The sequence below is a fragment of the Gopherus evgoodei genome, chromosome 17, assembly GCF_007399415.2.
Source record: "Gopherus evgoodei ecotype Sinaloan lineage chromosome 17, rGopEvg1_v1.p, whole genome shotgun sequence".
Classification (NCBI taxonomy): Eukaryota; Metazoa; Chordata; order Testudines; family Testudinidae; genus Gopherus; species Gopherus evgoodei.
The window spans coordinates 14,814,080-14,831,988 of record NC_044338.1 but is presented as its reverse complement, the minus strand read 5'-3'; the positions used below and the strand labels follow the sequence as shown (position 1 = coordinate 14,831,988).

At 43.2% G+C, this 17,909-nt stretch overlaps 1 protein-coding gene across 5 annotated transcripts in view; it reads left to right on the top strand.

Annotated features, from left to right (window-relative positions):
• Positions 1-17,909, top strand: part of AUTS2 (activator of transcription and developmental regulator AUTS2) — a 952,757-nt gene that overhangs the window by 37,151 nt on the left and 897,697 nt on the right. The window lies entirely within an intron of this gene.

Genomic DNA, 17,909 nt, shown 5'->3' with positions numbered 1-17,909 from the left:
GGGACAGAGAGCAGTGAAAGTACTTGTCTAGTAAGTTGCTGGTGTGTGTAATTGTCATGATCGATGATATCAGAGGGACTTGTTCTGTAATAAGATACTATTTGACTTGACTCAATGTAGCAGAACCTGACCTTGTATGAAGAACTGTACATTTGTCAGTCCCTTCGCAGCAGCCCTGTGCTCTTACTGGCAGATTCCATCTCAGTAAATACTCTTAGGTAGCTGACCCAAACGCTGGGCGGGGGGGAACCTCCTGAGTTGGCGGAGTAAAGTGGAGCTGCAAATGAGAGATGATAGCTTCATTCCAAATGAATGGAAATCAGAAGCATTTTCCTTTCTCTCTATCATGGTGTATTTTTTTGTGCCACTTAAGAAGAAATGCTTCATCCATTTTCATTGATTCACTGCTGCACCCTTGTCATGCAGGTCCACCCACCCTAGGAGTAGTGTCTAGAACAGCATGTGAAGTTTCTCCCACCTGTGATGTCTGAACAGTCTGGAGGGCTGAAGCTTTGAGAGAACAGGGTGAAAAAGGCTGCCCTCTTTTATTTCCTGAGGGTCATCTCGTGCCAACAGGTTTGAAGCAGAATCCTCCACTTAAACATATGGCTCTAGATGGTAAAGTTACGGTCTATCCTGAGTAAAGAGACAAGGAAGAGATGTTCTGTTCTGAGGCAGACCCAAGGATGCATGGTGACTCAGGCACGGTTCCTCTCCAGCTCCCTCTTGTTCTGGGGCAGCAGTGGGGAGTTATTTCACCAGCTTACTGTTCTAAATACCTGGCCCAGAAGCAGTAAATATCAGGAGTGGTGACACATCTTCCTGGAACTCACTCCTCTGGTCCCATCTGTGCCCAATGCCCTGATAATACGAGTCTGTTACAACCTCGGCTATGCAGTCTGGGTTTTTAGCTCATGTCTCAGCTCTGGGGATCTCTGGTGTGTTGGTCAAGATGGGAGCCATCCCCCTCTCTGCCCCTAGCCCATGCTTACAGCAAGGTTCATTGGGTGTGTAGCTCCTGCTTTTCTCTCTATGGCTGGAGCTGCATTCTGAGCATTGGAGAAGGATTTCCCCCTTGCTCCTTCTTACTCACCTGTGCAGCCAAGTAAGTAGGGAGCCTTTGCTGAGCTGACCTAACCCCACGTGGTGTTAGGCTTAAAAAGCAATGGCAACGTAGAGCTGTCATAGCATAGATGTGACTGTCTACTGCACTGACATGAATGGGCCAAATCTCTTGTTCCACTCCAGCTTCTCTGTGTTGCTCTGATAACGTAAAGGGCCATGTTCCCTGTTAGGTGAAGAGGTGTGTGTTACACGACCTCTCTGCTCCTTGCAACATGTAGGGGCACATTGATGGAGGGAGTAGGCGTGGCCAGCAAAACATCTTCCTTGGCTCATTATAAAAGGGCATCGTTTAATAGCAGACCTGAAGCTGTTGTAAATTGTACTCCGGGCCTAACCGGCTCCAAGGTACCCTTAGAATATATTAAATTCCTGGCATATGTGTTTCCCCTGCCACGTCATTGCTTTGCAGTTCAGGTGGGCAGGAGAATCTGCCTCTGGACAGGTGTAACTGAGCGCAGAATTTTGTCCAGTGGTGTGTAACTCCTTTGGTATACAGGTGCTAGTGAGTGCATATACAGCCTGGCTGGATGCAGTTAAATAACAGTCGTACTTGCTGACCATTTGGCCCTAACAGTTTTGTCTTTACTGGTTTACAGGTATTAATGATCAATATAAACAAATCCCTTGTTTTTTATAGTACAGTCCTGCTTTCACATTCTGCAAAATAACCTCCTGCTTGTACAATAGAGCAAACACTTCAGTATTTTAACAGATGTTCTATATATAAAAAAGAGCAGCGCTTGTGTGTTAATTTGCTCTTACTTGCATTGTTTTTTATTGAACAAATCATTGCCTGTATTATCTGCTTTTTGATTAATTTGATGCTACATTTGCTTTCAGTTTTTCCATGTGGTGCTGTGAGGTGGAGAAGGAAATCCCATGAAACTAGAACAGAGCCCTTGGGAAAGCAACCCACCCTGGCCCCCCCTGTTTTTCTTTTCCCCCATGGCCAATAGGCCTCCTGAGGAGGATCTGCACATCACTGGTCCACTCTCAGGATGGTGTCCGGCATCTGTACTTTTACGTGTCTCATTCATTTCAGCAGAAGATATGCAGCATCAAGGGTGCTCTCCAGTTACCAGGATTTGGCCCAGACCCTGGGGTTGGAAAAGTAAGGATTATTGACTCTTGCAAAGCCAATGGAAAAATACTACAAGTTAGATTTAGTATGGTCTGAAGGCAGAGCGTTATGGACCAGTACTTCCCAAGAATAGAGCTTGTTACAGAGAACATGTGGTGAACCCAAACTTCTCCATGCTAGCAAAAATGCAAGGATTATACAGGGATTATGGACTGAACATGCTAGTTTCTTAAGCAGACGTGTTCCTTGCATTAACCTTGAATAATCTCTGATCCAGAGAAACATGTAAGCACCTACTCACCTCTAAAGAATGAGTACCTCAGAGTAATGAACATGTCGAATGGAGGTGGTTCGGAAGTCTCAAATGTTCATAGCTCGGTTATGGTAGTTCTTCCAAAAGTTGACCATTGGCTTAATACAGCTTTGAAGCTTTACTGGGCAAAAGTAAAATGCTGCTTTCCCTTTAATTTTTTTTTTTGTAGGTTACGTTTAACACAGGACTGTACTATATTGTCTTTGCTTTTTTTTAATCTCAGCTGCTGCCTGATTGTGTGCTTCTGGTTCCAGAAGAGGTGTGTGTGGTTGACTGGTCAGTTTGTAATGCTGGTAACTCTGAGGTTCTACTGTAGTCCCATTGTTTTCTGGTGGGAGTACTATTGCAGTGAAGTGTTGTTTTGCAGGATTGGGGCCATTATACTTGAATGCAATAGATGATCCATGCACATTTGCCAAGCTGGTTGCCCACATTTTAAGGCAGATGGATTTCTGTGAGGCGGAATCCTGGAGGTGCTGAGCTCTTCACAGGATCGGATGCTTTGTGGCCTGTGAGAAACTAAAAAAGAATTGAATGTCAGGGAAGCTTCTTACTATTCACGTAGCTTTGACATGTTGTTTTCAACAGTGTGCTCCTTACAAGACTTTGTACTAGATCTTTCAAATAGGTCAAAGCACGCAAGCTATCGCTGTTTGTCACATGAATGAAATCATACTCCACTTGTGTCATTGCAGTAGCTAAGATTGCAAACAAGTTGTCTGGTGCCTCTGATTACAAGTCTTTGTGAGTGAAGCCTAATGCAACAGAACCATCTGACCTCTAGTTCTAACTAGATTTGAAATTTATTCTCACCTGTTTAACGCATTCTACATTGTTAATGTGCTCCCAGTGGCGTATGGTGCATTTTGCTAAATCAAGTTTAAAACAGTGGAATTAATTTAGTAGGTTTCCTTCACTCAATGTTTTCAAAACTGAGTATTTCTTTAGATTTAATCTAATGTAACTAGATTTGTTTTCAGTTTTCTGTCTTTGGAAGGGACTACCCTGTGGGTCCAATGTCGTTCTATTATCTCATGCGCACAGCTACCTTAGTGTAATAGGATTTATTACAGGAACAGTCTCCTGTTTTTGTATTGAATAAATACTTAGCTGGATTCCAAGCTACTGTAGAGCTGGTGTTACCGGTAAACATGTGCCAGCCCACAGCTGCCAAGAGTGGATTGTTCAGAAAAAATATAAATTGCTGTGTTGTCACTTCCATCAGACTTTCACATTTTGCTTGTAATGCATGAAGTTTTTGTGAATGGTGTGCATCTCTACAGTAGATTTTAACTCTTAACCAAGACTGGCTTGGTTTTCTTATTTGCTTTAAGACAGTGGCCCAACTCTTACTCTCTATTCACTTGTATTACAGGAGCCCTTGTCCTCTCTCCCCCTCCCCCCTGTAGCCTTAGCCAGGTAAGTGCTCATTGTTCTTGTGCAAATATACAGTAAAATATATCTATCCTTAAGAGCGTACAGAGTGAGCCCTTGAACCTGTTAGTCAGGTGTGTGTTGAGCAAATCCCCGTGTCCACGCAGAGTCCCAGTAAAATAAGCAGGAATCTGCCCGTGTGGCGCGGATTGCAGGATCAAGGCCTCAGTTAAAGATGAAGCTCAACGGGTGGTTGAAAGAAACCAACGGATGGGGCAAGGAGGAGCGGGTTGTAATGGTGATGCAAGCATATCCCGTTGCTCCCAAACTGGCTTCAGACCCCTCCATTCCACACCCCATCGCCTACAAGGAAAAAACCCAATTTCCATTAACTGAAGCATCTAAACCACAGCTAAATCTGTTCTGAAGTGATAACGTTACATCTGCCATAATGTCTCCAATCTCAGGCAGGACCTGCTGATTAGATCAGCCCTTTAACAAAACTGATTGTGGACTCTTTGATCTGGAATCCCATTGGTGTGGACAAATATTTTTGACCCTGGCTAGCACATTATTGTGTTGACCTTTCACCTGTGGAAGACCTTAGATTGAATCTTCCCGCACTTCAAAACAATCATCAGTGACAACCAAAAGACTCTAGTGATATAAACAGAGACCTCTGAGCTTGTGCTTGTAAACTACTGTCAGGCATTATCTGAACAGAGCCCAGAATACAGACAGGTCAGGTCTGTGCTCGGCATGATCCTTGCCAGACACACGTTTGCAAAGGTCTTTCACACACCATAGTGCTTGTTCTGATGTCTTGATTTTTTTTAAGTTGTTTTGTTTAAGGTGCCATTTAAGCCAGGTCACTGCTGGCTTTGCATAAAGGCACCTGCATAGAAAACTTTGAAAGAGTTTTATTTAGAAACAACTCTGACAATAGCATGTTTGTGTATGCCCCAGCTTCCGTTACATTAGTCACTGGGAAGTTTGTAGTTACTAGTGATGGTGGGTTTTTTTAAGTACTGGAAAGTCCTGTACAGAGCAATAAGACTTGAGTTAGCAAAAAGAAAGTGTGAATGTTTGAGCAAGAACAAACACAAGATCCTAGGCCAAATGTGCTTTTTAATATGTGTTGCTGTAAATCTGGAGTGACTCCATGGATTCAAAGTGATGTAACAGATATCAGAATAAGTTCCTGTTTTCAATATCTGTCATCACTTAATGAGAGAGGAAAGAAAAACAAGATAAATCCCAAGGTTTGGATTATAATCTCTTGATGAATAATCCTACTGAAGCACCACTTTGAGTAAAGGATTCACAGTTTAACTAAAACTGTTCATATGATTTTGTTGGTTGTGTAGGTGGGGTTAGAAAGTAAACCAGCCCATAGGGAAACCCTCTTTCTTGAGCATACTGAGTCAACTGCCTGTACCCAAAGGAATAGATCTGACCCTTTTTTTTTTTATTCTGCTACAGTATAGGGTGCTGGGAAACCTTTGAATTCCATGTGTCCATGGTGATACCATATTGCTGTGCAAGGAATTCATTATCCCACCACCATGAAGGCCTTTTAAAAAGTCACGCATCTTTTTTCTTTCTCACTCTTGCACAAACAACCAGATGAGCAGCGTAAAACTAAGTCAAAATCTACACCATTCAGCGCTGGGAGAAGTCTTTCCTTTCGTGTCAGATAATGTCATCCTGATTGTTGGGATAAAAAATATTGTGCTCTGCTGTTACTGATAACATTTAACCCACTTTTTGGCACTTCCATCAAGTGTAAAACAGAGGGTCAGATTGGTCCTTTCCTGGGGAAGGTGGAGGAAGATGAGGAATATGTGGTGGAGAGGCAGCGTGGTCCACCTGACAGTCTTCGAGACTTGGGTCCAAGTCTCTGCTCTGCCACAAACTCAGTGTGTGATCAGGCATGTCACTTTGTCTTTCTGGTCCCATCTGCAAAAGGAGGGTAGTAACACTGCCCTACCTCCCAAAGGCATTGTGAGGTGTTCAGATACTACAGTCATGGTGGCTATAAAAGTACATAACTAGAATAGCAAGAGTCAGAACTTTTGCTCTGAGAGCTAAATTTTGGTCCTGTCGAAGTTTAGTTCTCAGATTCTAGCATGATACATGTAATTATAGGAATCTGAATAGAACAGGAATGTTTCTATCGACTTCAGTGCAACTGGGCTTTGGCCTTGGATACATTAACGCAATGACTACCATGTGTTACCTCAGGTGGTGTCGGCCCAGCCAAGAAGAGCCCACTGAGCTAGTTCAGAAGCAGTGTTTTTTTTTCCTGAGGCTTTAGAAGTCTTTAAAATGACAATGTAGGCATCAATGTGGAGTTAGTTTAAACAGGCCTGGATTTTTCTTTTCTTCGCTTTGCTTTTTTTTTTTTTTTGGTGTGCCTTTTGTATTTTCCAAGTGTTTTTTTCATTATAGATGTTCATAGGCATCACAAGGGTATTTCATTTCTGGATTTGATGCATGACATTAGTAAAGGCTTTCTGTTTACTTAAAAATCTGCTGCAGCAACATCTCTGTGTATTTTCCCCCTGTGAATATTTGCAAATGAAAACCACTAGGCTATTTATTTGAAGAAATGAAATGGGAAAGCCTTTTGATCTTACTAATCCATCTTAAAAAGTACAAGGATCACAGGTGGAAGTTTTTTCCTTCTGCTATTCAGATCACATTGTGAGGTGTGCCTCCCACTGCATCCAGCGACAGTGTTATCCATAATCCTGTTCTGGATGAAAAACATTACCATTTGGGTGACAGGGCCATCTCTGTGCCTGCAGCAGCCATCTTCAGTTGTTCTGTGGCACTGATTCAGAGAAGGGTCACGGCTGTCTCCATGCTGATCACCTTGACAGTGTACAAAAATTACCTTTCCCCTTTCTCTGCTTCTTCTGAGGGTAGAGTTCATTCCATCCCCCAAGTTCATTGACCATCAGCTGGCCCAATTAATAGATACCTGATTCAGTTTAACTTCCATAAAAACATGATTTCTTGACCATTTTACAGAACTATGGAGAGAGTGATAAAATAAGTTAAACTCTGGCCTAGACACACACAGGAAGCATCACCAGCCTAGTGTTAGATTTGAAGCTGGAGGACTTGATTCCATTTTACATGTTTTAATGCCATTGAGCCAAATCCTCAGCTGGTGCAAATGGGTGTAGCTCTGTTGAAGTTAATGCTGACAATAAGTGTTGCCATTCTGCTCCCTGCTCGTCTTGGATACGTGTCCCTCATGTGTATGGTTAACTGAGTCTGCACAACACCTGTTGGTGATTTTGTCTATTTATGGATATTAATAAAATACAATGAAAAGTAGAAAAAGATGAATGACTTACAGCTTGCATGTGTTTCCAAATTCCCCATGCTTTGCGGGCTCTCGGATAGGTTAATGCAGTTTTACATCTTGCCAAAGTGGAAAGATTGGTCAGTACTACATAAACAAATACTTTGCCATGTACGTGGAGTTAGAAGGTCTGATTCTCTCCTCAATTAAACTGGAGGAAATTGGGAGTAATTCTGTTGGAGTCCATGAAATTACACCAAGCACCCTTGAGATGTGAATTGGGATTTTTGCATGCCGAATACTTGAAGATGGAGAAATGGGGGAGAGATTTCAGAAGTATTCAGCTTTTTCCCAACTTTGCTCTGACGTGGTTGTCCCCTTGATTTGAGTGAGGAGAGCTACACCAATGTGGGGTATGTCTGTTTGCAAATCCCACCATAAAGCTTAAAAGCATAGATACATAACACCATTACCAACTTGAATATTTATACAGCAGGTAATAGTCAGGTTGGAGCATCTGGTTACCATCTATTTTGTATCCTAAATGACTACTGAGTGAGGAGGTTTTCCTGCCCTATTTCCAGAGTGTGGAAGAGGGCCTGCATGTATGTGATTTTTGTGCTGGGCTACTGGGGGAACATAGTGACTGCAATTAATACTAGAAAAGACGTTAAGGCAGGAATAAGGAGCATGTTGCATGCTGCTGAAATTTGCTGATGATAAAATGCTGAGGAGTTACCAGGACAGTGTCTGAGTAGACAAAAAGCACGCATGAGATGGTGCTGTGCAAGCCACCTGCGTGATACAGAAATGTGCAGAGATGGGTCTGAACCATATTCGAATGCCACTGAAATGATGGGTGCCAAAAGGGTGGACTGCCTTTTGTCTGATGATGAGGCTGGTTCAGGTGCAATGGCCTGACTTGGATGTGTCTGTCTAATTTGTGCACAAAAAGCTTTAATCACACAACAGTGACCAATACATAACATACAAACACCAGGGTCATTTGCAGGGACCTTCAGTTCCCAAACTGCAGATGTTCCACTTGAGCTCAGAGCACTGCATGCTGTGCATATGTAGTGAGCTGTTACTGGCATCCACACCAGAAGAAGAGACCGTCACAATCACTTGGCCAATTTATTAGAGTGGCACATTGAGCAGCTAGCTAGCAGCAGTTACCTGATTTGTGCATGTGTCCATGTGCACAAAGACAGCTTCTTACTTACAGAAATTGATACATTAGAGGCTTTATGGGTGCCCCTTTAGAGACCTGTTCCCTACTGGGTTTGATGATATATGGGGATGACCATTCATTCAGATGGGTACCGTGATGCTCTAGATATAAATGCTGTTTTTCCGATAATAGAATTGCACGTTGAGATGCTGGGCCTGGTTTCTCTGCTGGCATGAATGGATGGGTAATCAGTGGCACTCTATCCATTTACCCCAGCACTGAATCAGGCCCATGATTGTCATTGCAGTTCAGCTCTAGTGGGGGAAGAGGAGAAACCCATAGTGCAGAATGATGTATGCAAACTCAATGGTGAAGAATTGAGGAAGGGAAACTCCATTTGGGGAGCATTGTTTCCTTTGCATTTAATTATCCGGCTGGGAATGTTTTCCTGGATTTTTTTCAGGGGGTGGTAATTTTTCTTGTAACTGATCTTTGTTTGTTTTTAAAGATCTTACTCATATATTTATCAAGCGGGTTTGGGGGGTTTAAATGAGACAAGTGTGTGTGTGTAAATAAATGTAAATTGCTGCTGCTTGACACACACTTTACCATATTTACTTACACTTACGTACACACACACACACGTGGAGCATTGCTTTGTTGGCTGAACTAGCATTTGTGCTACGTCAGGCCTGGAATGTATTGTTAGTGTTATGTTTTAGTGTATAGCAGCACTAAATATTTTATCTTGTTGGCAAGCCGCATTGTTGCAGAAGATTTAAAGTTCAAAGTGAGCTCCACTAAAAAGCCTTTAATATAAAAAGAAAGAGTTTGAGGGTTGAAGATGTAAGAATTACTAGATTCCCCGCTGGAAAGATTTCATAGAAGGATTGTTATCCACTGAGACTCAAGGCTTGTATTTGACCTCCTGCTGACATCGCTAAACAAGATTTGTAGGATGTTTTAAAGCACTAAAAAATAGAAGCCGTGCTGCCAGAGGATCACTGTACACCATAAGATTCACAGCTGTGTTTTTCTAAGTGACACACTTAGACAGTGTTAAGCACTCTCTGAAAATGTTCTCTGACTCTCAATTCCAGGGACAGGGAGTCAGACTAGCCACTTAATTTTTTTTCAGTCCTTAGACATGCTTGTTTGCTTTTGCTGTAATTTATTCTGATCTGTTGCTAGTTAGGGAGCTCTTTTGTGGGGAAAAAAGACAAGGTTGCCACTTTAAAATGTCTCTTCTTGGTGCACTGTACATTGGGGGCAAATCAAAAGATCCCGGGAAGAAGCCTCAATCGCCAGTTGTAAGGGGCACAGGAATATCCAACCACCTGCTAATTAAGACTGGCTCTTGACAGCCAAGCAAAGTGACATAATTTGTCACGGCAGTGATGAACAGAGCAAGAGCCAGAAAAGAGCAGTGCAGCATGTGCTGTGTGGCAAACTCTGCTACTTACCTTGCAGCCCTGGAGGCTCCATGGGGCTAGAGGGGAGAGGCTTTAGAATAACCTCATGGGGAACCCACGTCCCCAGTGCCTGTTACAGACATCAGTGGCGAGCAGGCTTCCTGTTGGTGTAGAATAGATAGTCAGAGAGGAACAGGGGAGAGAACTGCCGGTACGCAGTCTCTTACATCACTGAACAGTGGTGCAGGAGCAGAAGTGGGGTTACTGTGGAATGGATCGTGAAGCAGTCTTGATACGCTGTGTGGGAGAAGGCACAGAAGTCCTCTGTCACTGCAGACTTCCTGTGGAGCATCCCTGAACCTGGTTGCTCCAGTAGGGGTCAGAAGGGCTTCAGGGACAGACTTAGACTTCTTTTCAGATATGGAAGTATCCCAAGTATTTCTGAAGTTCAGAGACCTGGCAGCTGTGATGCACAACAGTGTTGCAGTGGGACTGAAGTTCCTTTGGCTTAAATTAACTAAGCAAACGGTTACTAGATACTATTCAGCTGGAGTCCGTCTACCCTCAGAGTTGATATTGAACCAGTGCCTCATCCTGTTAGGGGATGCCGTGTTGCCGATACAGCCTTGTTTAGGATGGGACATGTAAGTGAGCTTTTGACCGCGGATGGAAATGTCTCTCTCTGGCACTAAGGTGATTCTTCTGTGTGTAGAGTCTAAGGGTATGTCCGCACTCCACACCACTGGCAGTGGCGCATAGGGTACGTGTAGCTACAGCTGCAGTGAAATGCAGGCTGTGAGTGTTCACAATTCCTTGGGTAGCTACGCAGGGCAGTGAGAGACTCTGGTGGAAGGAGGCATGGGGAACGCAGGATAGACAGGAGAGGTGCTGCTTGGGGGTGTCAAGAGTATAGACCCTAGCGTTCAGGTGTGTCTTCACTTGCCTAAGCTATGCCTCCCCATCTGCATGGCTGCTTACACTGCACGCCCCCCTAGGACAGGTATATGTACTCTGGGCAGTACTGGTAAGGACTATGCTGTGTAGACTCATCTTAAGATATGGAGGGTAAGGACTGTGTTCTGAAAATAGAGTTTCTGTTCTGATGGCTCCCTCAATATAAATAACATACAACAATACTGCTGTCTGTTTGCAGTTGTTTTGGGATCCATCTGGAAGAGAAATGCCACGGACATACAATATTGCTAAATGGATTAGGCGTTATATATGAAGTTTGAACCAGCTAATAGTTTAGGGGTCTCTAGTACTGAGGTCTACCTTACAGTGTTGGGTGAGGGGTGGGGAGAAAATCCATCCATTATTCCATACAGTGATGAACTTATGATGTGGAGGCTGGTTGAGATGTAACCAGGCAAACAAACTAATAGATTGTGTTCCCTGATCAAGGGAATGCTTGGTGCTGCTAAATGCAGTCTGCCCCATGCCCTGTAGATGAGAATTTGTCTACTGGAAAAACAGGGAATAGCCCACAAACAAGACTTGTTAAGTTCTTATTGCTAATGGATGAACAAGTTCATTTCTGGGTGTCTTAAGGCTTTGTTCCTGTTCCCATTCATCTCGGCTCATTCTGTCTTTTATTTGTACACTAAACAGAACTAATTTCTGTTTCACTGAGTTTGTGAAAATTCATTTTTTTTAATGAATGGATAGAAATCTGACTGAGACAGAGGTTACAATGAGGAGCATGAGTAATCCAGGCCCTTGTTCGCTGCAGAACATCTGTGATTAAATGCTGTAGGGCAGGAAAGGTCAGTCCCAGGACAAGTGTGTAAGCTCAGGCTGAGAACTTCACACAGGTGCACGTTTGAACTTCATTCGGGCCACGTGCGGAGGCACCTTTTCTGCAGAAAGCAATTGGAGACATGGTTCTGCAGCAGGAGGAATGTGACTCAAATTGTAGATCTAGGTGAACTCAAGGGTAGTTAATAAAACCAATTACCAGTTTAAGCAGATAGTGACTTTGGTAAGTACAGATGCTTTCACAGTTCTATGGTGTTGAGAGAATGTTATTCCCTCTGGTATTTTCCATGGATAAGCAAAGTCAGTTGTTACAAGTTGACCAATGGCGTGTGTATGTGGTTTTTTAAAATGCACCAAAAAAGCTTCCTTTCCTTAATTTTATTATGAGATGATTCAATTTGTGGCAGAAATCCCATGACTATAGAACTAGGCTTTAGCCTCATGCAGAACACTGTGACTGCATGGGACCTCTGAACAAGGGAAATGAGGCACGATCTTAACTACGGAAGCTAGAAACAACTTAGGTTGATATGCAGTTTAAATTGCAACCCCTCCTGCTGTTTCTTATTGTGTTACAGAAAAGTGTTTTGGACCTGATCCAAAGCCAACTGATGTCAATGGAAGGACTCCCATTGACTTCAAAGGGCATTGGGTCAGGGCTTTCTATGAGTAGGATGTTTACTATAAAAAGGTGTTTATAATAACATCCCTTGAGTTTTGTCGGGAGTAAGTTGTCTTAGCTAGAGACCAAGGGCTGCTGCAGTACTGATAGATAAACTGATGCCCAATCCCATTATTACACCAGCTGTGCTGTGTGCATTGAACGTCTCACTCTAGGAAAGATCCTGTTTGCTTTTCTGGGCACAGAGGGCAGAGACAAGAATGCGCTCTGGTTTGAATTGCAGTTATGTTCCATGCATTTTCAGATGGCTCATTCACAAAACGGTGTAATGGGAGCGCATCATGATGATGAGCCGTATTTGAAATAACATGGCTATGAAATCCAAGCATAAGTGCTGAAAAGGTGGGAGGGGACATTTATGTTTTGTGTTTGGTTTTGTTTTGTTTAAGGAACATTAAATATACAACCAAGAACTAGAGCTGTGTTTGCTTTGGCAAACAAATAAATCGCCAAATGGCTCAAACAAGTTGTAATGCAGAACAAATTGAAGTAGGAGAGGATTTGTCTGAGGCACTTAAAATCAGATTTTATCCTCAGTCTTTTGCATTACCATCTACTCAAAATAAAAATCTTTTGAAATACCCATAGAAAAGCTGAGCAGCCGCTGTTCTTGAGTAGTCTTTTACTGCTGTCTAGTACAGTATTGTATTTCTGTCTTACGCTCGCTGCTACAAGGTTAGAAAAGAACAAGAACAGTTTCAGGTTCCCTCTTCTCCCCTGAAAGGCTTGCGAAAATTTGTAATTAAGCAGGGTACAAGGTTGTTATAATTTCTAGCACCGAGGATTCATTTCCAATCTCTCTATCAAAGCAAAATGACAAATACAAAATGCAAGTGCAACCAGATGGACTAACTATATTAGGAGCGCCACATGCATATTTTGTGTCACTTATTAGCATTCATTAAGGCAGACGGGGAGGGGAAATAAGCTTTGCCTACATGTATTAAATGAACAAGGCTGGCGCGATTCCAAACCTACTCTCCTGGATTAATTGTTTTATAACTGCTTCAATTAAAATTGTTCAGTATATGATTAACCTAAAAGTTGTTTAGTTTCCACAAAATTGTTGAACAAATGAGACATTAATATTTTACATTAAACGTGGAGAGCTTGCCTCAGTTTGCTAAAGTGCTTGCTTACTGTGATTGTGAAGCAAATGGTATTATGAAAAGAGCTTGGTTTTACCCACTTTAGGGGGGCCTACGATTGGTTCTCGTAATGGCCCACTGTGATGAAGGACTTGTGATTGAGTTCTCCATTATGATGTAAATTTGGTAGAGAGCCACGTAAGTGTTTGTATAGTAAATTTATCTCCTCAGAATGACAGCTTAGGCTTGGACCACTGTTGTAAATTGTTACAATGGGGAGATTAACAATGCAGCATTAAGGCAGGAATAATAGATTTATGACATTGCTTTATACTATCCGCCGCCTTGGGGGTGTTGTGCAGCACATTCGGTTCTTGGAAGTTGAAGGGTCACTATGGGAACTGTGCCATTAACACTGCAAGTGTGCACTGCCTTTCTGTTTAAAAGGAGTCATAGTCATGTGACCTGGTTGAAAATTCTGAGGCACAAACATTGCAGGCTCCAAGGTATCTGAACGCTGCCTACTAATTCTACCGAAATTTCGTGGGACCTCACATAGGACTTCAACATACTATTCGTCTTCCTGTGCGAAGATGTCACCCAAGCATCCAGACTATCAACTGGGAGTAGAAATGGAGATTGAGGGTTGGAGAAGTGGTGGTGGTGGTGATGTTCCCCCCTGGTGCCTCCTACCATTTTAATGTTAAGATCTGGTAGGAGTACTTCACACTTCTAGCATATTTAATTTGAGGACCTCACAGTGCTTCCTAATTACCCTCTCCCCCTCACAACGTCCCAGTGAAGTTGTTGCATCTGTTTCTCAGATGGGTAAACTGAGGAAGAGAGCAAAGCAGTGGCTTGTCTTGCATTGCAGAGTGGGAGGAGATGCCAGGAGTCTAGGCCAGGGGTAGGCAACCTATGGCACGGGTGCCAAAGGCGGCACGCAAGCTGATTTTTCAATGGCACTTACATTGCCTGGGTCCAGGCCACTGGTCTGGGGGGTTCTGCATTTTAATTTAGTTTTAAAATGAATTTTCTTAAACATTTTAAAAACCTTATTTACTTTACATACAATAGTTTCGTGTTATACTATAGACTGATAGAGACCTTCTAAAAAGGTTAAAATGTATTACTGGCACATGAAACCTTAAATTGGAGTGAATAAATGAAGACTCGGCACACCACTTCCAAAAGGTTGCTGACCCCTGCTCTAGGCATTTTCACTGTGGTCATTACTTTGGTGTACTGAGTGTCTTTGCCAGAGTCCTATCCCCTTCCTCTAACTGCTGTACCACACTGCCTTGTGTATGTAGTTGGCTGCAAGACGTTTTTTATACATGTAATTGACCAGTTTATACTGCAAAGGGAATTGAGTATTTCCAGATGGTGTACCTTTATAAATGGGCTACAAATGCCACAAGAGAAACATAGCTAAGTGAGCCATGGTACAGAGTACAATTTGCACTTTTTACAGGGAAGAGTGGAAACGTGTTGGCAAAGAAATGCTAGACACTGTGACCTCCAGTCTGTTAGCTTCAGAGCAGCTGTCCTGAAAGCCTAAGACGCTCTTAAGTCTCGAGGTGCAGAACACCTTTGGGACAGAATGTAGCAGTTGTTGAGTTTAGGCAGAAAGAATCAGATTACCTGGGTTGGAATTTGGCCAGGGCAAGGATTAATTCACGTGCTCTTAGGAAAAATGCCATGGGGTCTTCGGAACCACAAGAGGCCAGTGCCTTTTCTTTTACACATCTCCTCTAAAAGGCATAGCTTCCTTGTGCTCTGCCCACTCCCCACCCTCCACAATGCCTAGGAAGGTGTTGGTTCAGTAAAGCTAGAGAAGAAAGACCACCGTGTGAAGTACTGATTCATCAGCAGCGCTGCCTGCAGCATCTGAGAGATCTCTCATGCACATTCTGACCCTGCTTAGCTCGTGAAATCTGGCAGGATCACAGTCCAAGGTGATAAGGCTGCTGGGTGTGTGCATGTTAGGGGATTGATGGTTTCCTGTGATATGGAAAGCCCTTGACCTGTGCAATTGCTTGCTGAATTGTTCCCTTATGTTTGATTAGAGTGTTTAATACAGCATCCTTCCTTTTACAGTTGGTGAAGATGTGGAGTAAAACCCTGGCCTCCCTGAAGTCTGTGGCAAAACTCCAGGTGACTTCAGTGAGGCCAGGATCTCACCCATGGGCTTGACTCATTCAGAGCCTGACATTTGGAAACCCTGGGTGCCTGATGCTCCCCCTGCCTTCAGTGGGCGCTGTGAGCGCTCAGCGTCTCTGCACATCTAGCTCCAGGACTTGCAGCATGAGAGGCGAGTGGCCTGAAGGAAAGGGTGCCCGTTCCATTCTTAGAGTACAGCCTTTGCTTGGGCTGCAGTGAGAAGTGTCAGGTTTATATGAAGTTGTGTGCTGACTGTAATCCTTTAAAATGCAGCTCTAGAGACCCCTTGTTGATTAGAGAATGGGAGAAAACAATGTGGAAGAAACCAGTTGAGGATATTGTCAACATGGGTAAAACTCAAGTGGACTTGCGGAATCACAAAGTGTTATTGTAACTGGGCATTAATGAGCAAGGCCTCGTGTGGTAGCCAGGTCATTGAGGAGTCATCTATGTCCATGTCTACACTACAAATTGTGTCAGCAAAACTAATGTCACTCGGAATATGAACATTCTACTCTCCTAGCGACTTGAGTTACACTGACATAAGCACTCATGTGCACGGTGCTATGTCTTCAGGAGAGCTTCTCCCACTCATATAGTTTATGCTGCATGCGGAGGTGGGTTTTTAGGCTGACAGTAAGCTCTTATGTCAGCGTAGGGCATTCTTCACCGGACGCATTGGAGTGGTACTGCTGTATGCATAGATGTGGCCTAAGAGAGGAGGAACTAAGTGACAATGTCAAAAAGGAAGGATTTAAACTGGATCAGAAGATAGGTTAATAGTTTGGCTTTCAGATCCCACGACCAATCAATATGTAGTACTACAAACTCGTTTCTTTGTCTGCTGTCTCAGCTTGTGTTTATCTGCCCTCTATGAAAGGGATCATCTTTAGCCCTGCAGGCTGAAGCTGGGGTTTTCTAAGGTATACTGGGAGTCATGTTTCCCAAATCCCACTGAATTTCAATGGGATGGAGGCACCTACCGCTGTTTTGCTGAGAAAATCCCTATCCTGAAGTCGTCTTTTCTGCAGAACGGGATCAGCGTGGCTAGTGGCAATGTGGGCTTCCCTCTGTGGGCTAAGATGATAGACATTTTTAGATGGGTTCATTCTTTGTGCCCCTTCAGCTCATAGCTTCCCTTGAGGAACGGTGAGGAGTTGTGGTGTGGTCCTTGTGTCCAGCAGGAAATGAACTGAGATCATCAGACTTGTTTCACTCATGCCTGTAAGCAGTTACAAGAGGGTCACAATTCTACTAATTGAGGTTGGCCTGAGACCAGCAACCTAGACATGACTTTAACTCTTCTGCAATTGCCCTTAGCCGTTGAGTACTCTGTTGTTATGCCCTTCTTTGTGGGGTGGGGAGAGGTTTGGTTGAAATAGGGTGACCAGATGTGCCGATTTTTATAGGGACAGTCCCAATTTGTGGTCTCTCTTATATAGGCTCCTGTTTACCTCCTACCCCCGTCCTGATTTTCACATTTGCTGTCTGGTCATCCTCGGTTGAAATAATGAATTTGGGGCAGGCTGCATTTCAGGTTTGATTCTCGGTGATTTTCCAATTCCAATAGCACCTTTGTTTGTTAAAACAGAAGGACCATAACATTTGCTCTCAAGAGATGGTACTGCCCTCTCTGTGTAATACTGGAATTCCTCTAAACAGAAGAGCCATGCCATAAAGCTTGTCATTGTCATTTGACAAATATTCGCTGCATCATTATTAAAACTTGAAATGGGGTGAAGTTAGCAAGATTGCTAGCGGGTGAAACAGGTTTGTTTTCAGTGGAGAGAGGAGAAACCTCTATTACTACTTTTACTACGTTTATACAGGCTCATTCTATCTTGTGTTCAGGCAGAGCTAGAGAAGAGCCATAACTAATGGTTAATTTGGGGAAAGGAATTTTAAGAAGATGCACATGAATCTCTCCTTTTGTAAATGTTACATTAGTTGGTATTAAATGTACACACATCTCCAAACCATAATTTCACAATGGTAAGAAACTGAATAAGGCCAGGATTTATCAAATGAGCTCGAGGATTAGCTGCCCATTTCAATGGGAAGTGAGCCCTTAGGCTTCACTGATAACTTTGGTCTAAATTAATGTCTGGTAGGTGTGTATTACATGTCTGCTCTATGGGAATATTGCATTTCTCCGTGCTTCCATATGACAAGTAATAAAGTATATTGTGTGGTTGAACAGCATATGTGAAAACCAGGCCACTTCTCTAGCTCTCAAGGCCCTGACATGGTAGCCTCCAGGGCCTTGAATCACTCCCTAACTAAAGTTAGATACCCATGTGGGAAAATGTTGCAATAATATTTAGATCTTTCAGGGCACCAGTAGGGAGTTCTGATGACTTGCTAACATTGTGGGTGCCAAATCCCAGCCCTCCCCACACCATGGCATGGTGCTGTGGATTCTA